The sequence below is a fragment of the Alexandromys fortis genome, unplaced genomic scaffold (assembly GCF_014885135.2).
Source record: "Alexandromys fortis isolate MF-2015 unplaced genomic scaffold, M_Fortis_MF-2015_v1.1 scaffold_318, whole genome shotgun sequence".
Classification (NCBI taxonomy): Eukaryota; Metazoa; Chordata; class Mammalia; order Rodentia; family Cricetidae; genus Alexandromys; species Alexandromys fortis.
In genome coordinates, this window is record NW_026068194.1 from 35,356 (window position 1) to 43,831 (window position 8,476).

Genomic DNA, 8,476 nt, shown 5'->3' on the forward strand with positions numbered 1-8,476 from the left:
AGTGGGCTAGAATGCCCATTAATCCTCTTTTTAGCAACAATTTGGAATCTAAAAATTGCTAGTACACTGGTGAGGCATGCATTAGGATGTATCTGTGAGGGAGTTCCTAGGGAGAATTAACTAAAGCAAAACATCACACCTTGACTGTGTAATTCACCATCCCATGGGATCGGGCAGGGGCTGGACTGAATTACAAGGGGAGAAGGGGAAAGGCAGCTGAGAACTGGCACTCGTCCCTTTCTCCGCATCCTTCCTTTTTGCAGAAGTGATGAATCTATAAGGAGATGTGGAGTCCCAATCACATACCTTCCTATCAATGAACCAAAATCAGCCTTTCCTCCTCAAAACACTTTTTGCCCAATGTATTTTTCCAGCAATGAGAAAACTAACATAACTTCTTGATCTACTAAATGTGGATTGTGTCTGTTATCAGAGTGGGTTGGACTGTCTTGTAGTAATACCTTGGACCTCTTGACACAAATCATAACACTCAACTCAAAGGAAATAAGAGTTTATTCTGGAGCCAAATATGAATCTGGAAACACAGATTCTTGTTACCCTAAATACCATGGCATACTACGTTAACGGTTTCATGAAGTTTTTTTTTTTATGGTAACAGAACAAAGTTGTACCTCAAGACACTTGATGTACATTGGCACATCAGAGAGACAGGTTCAAGCTTGCTGTGGGCCTCAGGTGATAGCTGGTGACATTCTTAGCTTTTGTGTAGCTGGAAGCTAGTGGTTTGCTCAGAACACATTTTAAAGTTTGGTAGTCACAAAAGTGTTAGGTCAGACATGGAGGGGGCAATGAACAGTCTTCAAAGAAGTCAAAAGTAGCTCAAAGCAACGTGGCTCTGGTCTGCCGCACTTTTACTCTCCTTAGTCGTTTAACTGCATATACTCTCTAACACAGGTGCGGCTCTTATTGTTTTTTTTTTTTTTCTGGGAATTTCAGGTCAGTTCCCAGTGTTGGCACTCACACAAGGGTCCGTGGGCCTCTTATTGCATGCACAAATGGGTATGCTTTCTTCCATGTGCCTGACAGTGTTGCATGGAGTCACTGCATGGGGTTGGGGACATATCCAGTCATGCGACTGAGAGGGGCTAAAAACTGAGTAGCAGCTATTTGCATGTATAACCGAGACAAAGGGCTTCTGTTCTGTCTTCAGAGTCACAGACAGATGTGTCTCCTGGTAGGCTCCTGCAGGAGCAGTTCTGCTTCCAGACCACAGTCAAGATGTTTGATTCTCATGTCAAGGCTTATAGAGATACTAAGGGTAGAAGGTCAGCCTGTGGGGGGTTACTGATTAATGTAACCACCTCTGCGTTCCTCTGCGGGCAAGTATGTCAAACAACAATGGATAGACGTTAGGGAGGAGATTAACTGCCCTTTGCAATCTGTTCTGATACTGATATAGAATGTCTGCCCCATGGACTAAGACATATCTCCTAGCTTGGACTTTAAATAGGCAGGATAATCTGAAACCATGGTTGAGAAGGCCTTAGGATGATTGGAAGCCATTGCATATTTGCTGGGTTATTGAAGTTACCAAGTGTATTCGTTACAGGTCAGTCTGCGCAGCCTAGCTAGTCTCCAGAGTGTGGTCTACAGTGGTATGTGGTCAACCTTGCTTCATTTAAGAGAACTGACTCTCTCGCCTCAGCTACTGGTGGGATTTTGTGCCCACCTTCCCATCTTTGTCCTAGGATTTTGTTTGGCTGGAGCTTGTGCAGTCAGTCGGTCACAATTGCTGGAAGTCCATATGTACAACTAACTGCTCTGTTGTATCTGGAAAACAGTTTCCTTGATGTTATCGACCACCTCTGGCGATTCCTTCTACTGCTTCCACAAAGATCCCTGAGCCTTGGCCGTGTGTGTGTGTGTGTGTGTGTGTGTGTGTGTGTGTGTGTGTGTAATATGTAAACCCCTTTAGTGCTTAGCACCACACAGTCTCTTATTCTCTGCACACTGGCTAGCTGGGAGTCTGTGTGTTAACTGCCATCTGCCATAAGGAGAAGCTTCCCTGATGAGGGCTGAAGAGAAGCTCTGCTCTATGGGAATAGCAAAAAAAAAAAAAAAAAAAAAAAAAAAAAGTCACTAAGAATTGTCCATTTAGCAGAATAATAGTACGGGGTTCTCCCCTAGGACATATCTAACTCAGGATTTTGGCCTTTTTAATGGTGACAGGTATGGATAGCATTTCATGGAACAGGACTTAGATCCGATCGGAAAGTGGTTAGTTACTCTCATAACATTTGCGCCACCATCACACCAGAGGTCATATCTGGTTAGACCAGTCCTCGTAGCTTCACAGATGGCTGGTACTGTGGGTTTACTTTTCTCTTCTAGCAGTAGGCATAGCACCTTCCAGCACCATCAAAGTCAGCCAATAGGGATGAAGGTTCCAGGTGAGTACCACCGTGATTTCTCCATGTTCGGGTACTCAAATGTGCAGTGTCTGTAACAGTCAGGCCGTAATCAGCAAGTTCTGGAGGGTAGTCAAGAGTACTAGAATTGTCTGTTATTCTGGGGGGAGGACTATGTGACCCCCATTGGCCAACAACTTAAAAAGAGGTAACCTATTCCTGGTGTTGGGGATTTGTTTGCTAACATGAGATGTCTCTTTGGGGTATTGTACCTCTATTGTATGAAAATTCTAACAAGACTTTATATATCTGTATGGCTATATCTTATGATACGTCTATGGTGATAGATTTCCTTATGGCTTTTTCACAAGGCATTTAATGTTAGCTATCCCTCCTCATATTCTATCATCTGCCCTCCCCTTCCATGTTCCACTGCAATGTAATGCTTCTTGTTCCATTATACACCTTTAACTTTTTATAGCATTGTGTTCTAACCCCCTTCTCTTGAAAGGCCCTCCTCCTAATAACTCCTTACTAAATTCCTGACCTCTCTGGGTGTTCCAAATGAACTACCACTATCTAAATGTTCAAAGCTAATATCTAGAAATGATAAGAAGCATGCCATGTTTATCTTTCTGTGTCTGGGTTGCCTCATTCAGAATGATTATTTTCAGCTCCATCATTTACTTGTTAATTTCATTCTTTTAACAGCTGAATAATATTCCATTGTGTACCACATTTTCATTATCAAATCATCAGTTGATGGATGTCGTGGCTGTTTCCATTTCCTGGCTATTGTGAGTAAAGCAGCAGTGAATATAGATGAATGCGTATCTCTGTAATAGGATATAGGATCCTTTGGGTAATCCAGGAGTGGTATAACTGGATCATGTAGTAGATCTATTTTCTATTTTTTGAGAACCCCCTCACTGATTTCCATAGTGGTCATGCCGGCTTCCACTTCCCCAAGCAGTGTATAAGTTGATTTCTTTTCCCCACATCCATACCAGGATATGTTGTCATTTGTTTATTTGATATTGTACTTTTTATGCTTGTGTGCATACTTGTGTGCATGTGTGTTTATATATGCGTGCATACTTTTGCACACATGTGTGAGTCTGTATGTCCATGTACATGTGGAGACCATAGTACAATCTCAGGTGTCATTCTCAAGAATGCTACCCACCACATTTGTAGCAGGCTCTCTCGTTGGCCTGAAGCTCACAAATTAGCTAGAATGGCTGGCTGGAAAGGCCCAGAATCCTCCCGCCTCTGCCTCTCCAGCACTAGGATTACAAGCACATGCTTCCATACTTTTTTTTTAAATGGTAAATTTGGGGGATCAAACTCAGGTCCCCATGTTTGCAAAGCAAGTGCTTCATAGACGAACCAATCAATAAAATGGACTTGAACCATGTTCTCCCTAATCCAATGCCACTCCCCTTTCTGGCCCTGCCTATTCCCATCAGTCCCTCTTATTCATCATCAGTTCCCTTTCTAATTTAATATCACATATACATACATTATGTCATGTTTCTAGATAAAATCTAGATACAGAAACACTTTTAAAGTCTGAGTAAACTCATGTCATATGATAACTTCGCTTGCATCCACTTCCCTGCAAATGACATAATTTTACCTTAACAAAGAATGGGATTTTATTTTAAAATGTCATCAGTGTAAATGTTTTCAAATTGACCGCAAAATACATGAATCGTGACTATCGACTCATTTAGAGTTTTTGGCTTTCTAAGATTCTATATACTTTTGTAGATGACAATGTCAGAGTGAAGCTCGTTGCTTTGTACAATTAATATATGGTTTTCAAAATTCCCAAAAGGCTATTCCAGCCTCGAGTTAATTTACCCATTTATTCCTAATTTTTGATTAATGTTTGTTTTACATTTAATTACCTGCAGCTCCGGGTAATTTTTATATATCTACAATAAAATGTTATTATTATCTGACACATTGCGACCCTGTCCCTGGCACAGTTGCTAACATTTTATTTGAGTAAAGATGCTACACAGATTTCAGAAGACACTACTTAAATGCTATGTCATAGTATCATTTGTTGTGGGGATATAAGTAGTCTCTGGGTTGAATGATGCATCACTTATATACTTAGAATATCCAAGTTGGAGTCTACTTCATGACATGGGACAGGAGAGGATTCTCTGTTTCTGTGTTAAGGTTGATTCACTCCAGAAGAGAGCAATCAGAATTGATATATTAAGAGACTTCTATCCTTTTGTAAATGTTTTATTCATGGGAAGACATAGTCCTATCTCCAGATAACGCCTTCTTTCATTGATAACATAGTAGTATGCTTTAGTACCAGTACTTCTGACAAAGTACCGATGTAGAATTTTCTCAATCATTACTCATCTAGGACAGATCTAATCTTTCATTTACTGTGACGCTCTGGAAAGTAGACCAATCGATGGTGTTTATGTCTTTGTTCATTCTCAAGGATTCTACCTCATGTTAGTGATATTCTATAAATTTTTCTCCCTTTCAATACATGCTTGACCTAGTGACTTGGCTTCTAATGTCAAAAATAATGAAATGCCAGTTCCAAGATTATCATATGACTGTGCCTTCTGCCACGATCAGACTTCTGGTCTCGCATTTGCTCATTCCGACGAAGAACTTTGTCATGTTGTATCCTATAGAGAGGCTCACATCTTCAGAAGGAAATGCAGGTATCGTCTAGACAAAAATCACCAACTAACTGAGGCTCTAGCAGGTTGCAACGAATTGAATCTTTCTAAGAACATCATGCTTTATTATCTGGTCATGAATTTACTAGTATCTGATAAAGCTTTGATGAAGAGGAACCCATTAAGGCTTGCCTGAGTGCCTGATTTAAATTAAGTGAGGTAATAAATATGCATTGCTTTAAGCTGCTAATAATTAGTATAAGAATATACTCCTTCACAGGAATTAGGTATTCTCATGCCACTTTAATCAGATTTATTTTTTCAAATCCACAATTAAAAATTTTACATTTATGTGTACAGCATGTTTTGAAACATGCATTATATTTCACACATATATAATAAAATGACTAACTCTAAGTAATTAGTATTTATTACCTCCTATATTTAGCCCTTCTGTAATAGGAACACCTAACATTTACTGTCTTAGTGTTTTCAAGAACATAATGTATTGTTAATTATAGACACTGTATAGCATAGTTGATCTCATGAACTTACTCACCCTATTTTACTGCTGAAATTTTGTATCCCTTGACCAACCTAACAACCATTCACCACCATAACCTCTTCATAACCACCTTCTATATGATCAACTATTTTAGGGTCTACATATGTGTGATATTATGTGACATTTGTCTTTCTGTGCTTGCCTTATTTTCTTTATCCATTCATCCACCAGACATTTAAATTGTTTTCACATCTTGTTTATTGTGGATATGTTGTCTACTTTCCCTGCTGTGTCCTCCCCAATCGAGTAAATTATGGATAAATTCATACAGAAGTTATGCATTACAGAAAATGGTCTTTACTTCATTCTTACCTAATTTTCTTTGAGGCCATCCCCCTTAAAACAGACAATTAATTGATCCTAGGTTACTTTTCTTATTGCTTAATCATTCATCAATATCTAAGGCTATGGATATCGCTTTTATGAAAGATTAGCAACCACTCTATGTCCTTGCACTTCTGACAATGCTTTGCTCCAATCCCCGGACAGACTCACACAGTTTTGGCACGGTACATTTACAAGCACAAGTTTTGCTGCTTCAGCTGAACCTTCACGCCAGTTTTTCACACTCTTAGAACCATCATTTCTAAGAGGATAAGATCAATATACATTGTATAAGTGTATCAACTTTTTACAGAATAAAAGCTATTTTATTGTTATGCAGACAAATAAGCATGCTTCAACAACAATCAGTTTTCAAATTATGTTATTTTTTTACCAAAGAAAAACCAGGAAGAAGACAATCTTGTGAGCTAAAAAGTTCCACCCCAGGTAATTCTAAATAATTTCTTTTTTTAAAAAAAAATTAAATTTGTACCTTTTTTACCTACTAATTCCTGAGACACTTTCGAGGAATATTTCCTATTGTGATTGCAAAACACTTGCTTTCTGTTATTATGAAGAACTAACCTCAAACTGTGTCTCACAGAATCTAATTTGTGTTTCCTCAAATGATTTTCCTAACATGTGACCTGTTCTTTAAATGTACAGAAGTCTGTATTCTAAATTTCCAAGCTGATTTATTTTTCCTTTTAACTTTTCATGGCACTAATGATTCCAACTGTACCATCTATGATGCTAGTGTTGATTATCAATTTGACAGTATCTGGAACCAACTAAGAGACAAGCCTCTGGGCAGGCCTGGGAGGGAGTACTGTGGTTAAGTTAACCGAGGTGAGAAGAACCAGCCTCATCGTGATGGTGCCATTCCCTGACCTTGTGTCCTGAACCGCTCAAGAAGGAAAGAGGCAGCTGCACACCCAAGCTCATCGTAATCTGCTTCCTGACTGCAGATGTAACGTGTAGACAAGTTCCTGCCACCCGCATTCCTGCCACAGGAAACTGTCCCTTCACACTGTTTGCCAAAATAAATGCTTTCTCCCAGAAGTTGCTTTTGTCAGGGTGTTTTATCAGAGCCACAAGAAAAGGAACTAAGACATCCTCTTAGACTGATACTTTATTTGTGCTTATTTTTTTCAATAAACCACACGTCTTAATACCATTCCTCCCTGAACTGTCTTTGCCCTGACTCTGTCAGTCCTACTAGAAGCAGACAGTAAAACCCACATGCTGCAATATATTTTGTAGTTTCCTCTAGCAGATAAACTAGTCTGTCAACTTTAAGTTAGGCTTCCCACAGAAATCTCTGAAATGGACAAGATGCCTCCAGATTAGTGGCCACAGTAGAACATGAGTGGCCTGTAGAACAATTTCTGTCAGATTGCTCATCTTTATCTGAAATCTCATCAGCCTAGCTGTTATTGGTCAGCATTCTAATCCACTGAGCCATCACAGAGTCACCCCTGAAGTCACTTGCAGCATTATAGGCTTTCTTGAGTTTGGTTGGCCAACGTTTTCCAAATTCTTGCTGCAAACCAATACCAATGCTCTTCCACAACGTTTTAGGCCCAGCAATAGCTGTCCTCTTTCTCTTTTTTTTTTTTTCACAACAAAATATACTTTCTATTTCCAAATATTTTTACCAAATTTGTTCTTTAGTAATTGTCCAAATGTACATAATGCATACTGACCACCCTTGTAGCCTACCCTCTCCCATCTTTGTATGATTCCATCGTGTACATTTTTAATTCACTCATCCCATTAAAGTCTGCCATCATCGTGTAAGCCAAAGAATGATGATCTGTCTCTTTTCTTTGTGTAATTTTTATTTATTTCTGAGATTAGACTGTAATTAAAACACTTTCCCCTTCCCTTTCTTCCCTCCAAACTTTCGCATATGCCCCTCCCCGATGTCTTTCAAATTCACAAAGTTTTGGTACGTTACATTTATTTTTTATGATATGTTACATTTATTTTTTTATGGTACGTTACATTTATAAACACAAGTCTTACTGCTTCAGCTGAACCCTCTCACCAATTTTTCATGCGCTTAGGATCATCATGTTTTAGTTTAATCAGTCCCTTTAGAAGCCTTTAACCACCTCTTCAAACATTCTTCATTTCCTACTTGGAAGAGAGGCAAGCCCTTCCCAGTGTGTATAAGATGCACAGGTAAAGATGGAGGATATTTCGGAATATGCACTGAAATGTATCAGTTCGCATCAAAGTCAAATTGTATGTCAATATAATGCGTATGACAAATTGAATATGAAAATAACTACTATAATTCTGTTTAAACTTTTTTCTTGAATGGTTTCTACAGTCTGACTAAAGAGATTTATTAGAAAACTTCATAAGACCACTAACTTGGCCAAATAATAATTTAGTAAACGAAATTGAGACAAGGTCTCATCTATCTCAGGCTGGCCTTAAACTTTCTACGTGGCTGAGGATGACCTTGAACTTCTGATCCACCCACCCCCCACCCCACTCCCCACCCCCGCTTCTACCTTCTGAGTTCTGAGATAAAGTCATGCCCA

The 8,476-nt window shown here is 39.1% G+C and overlaps 1 long non-coding RNA gene across 1 annotated transcript in view; it reads left to right on the forward strand.

Annotated features, from left to right (window-relative positions):
- Positions 1–7,734, forward strand: part of LOC126492978 (uncharacterized) — a 38,370-nt gene extending 30,636 nt beyond the window's left edge. Inside the window, exons 4-7 of the long non-coding RNA XR_007589725.1 lie at positions 3,081–3,166; positions 4,907–5,074; positions 6,321–6,368; positions 6,700–7,734. This is a non-coding gene — a long non-coding RNA (uncharacterized lncRNA). The remainder of the gene's footprint in view (positions 1–3,080; positions 3,167–4,906; positions 5,075–6,320; positions 6,369–6,699) is intronic.
- The last annotated feature ends 742 nt before the right edge of the window (positions 7,735–8,476 follow it).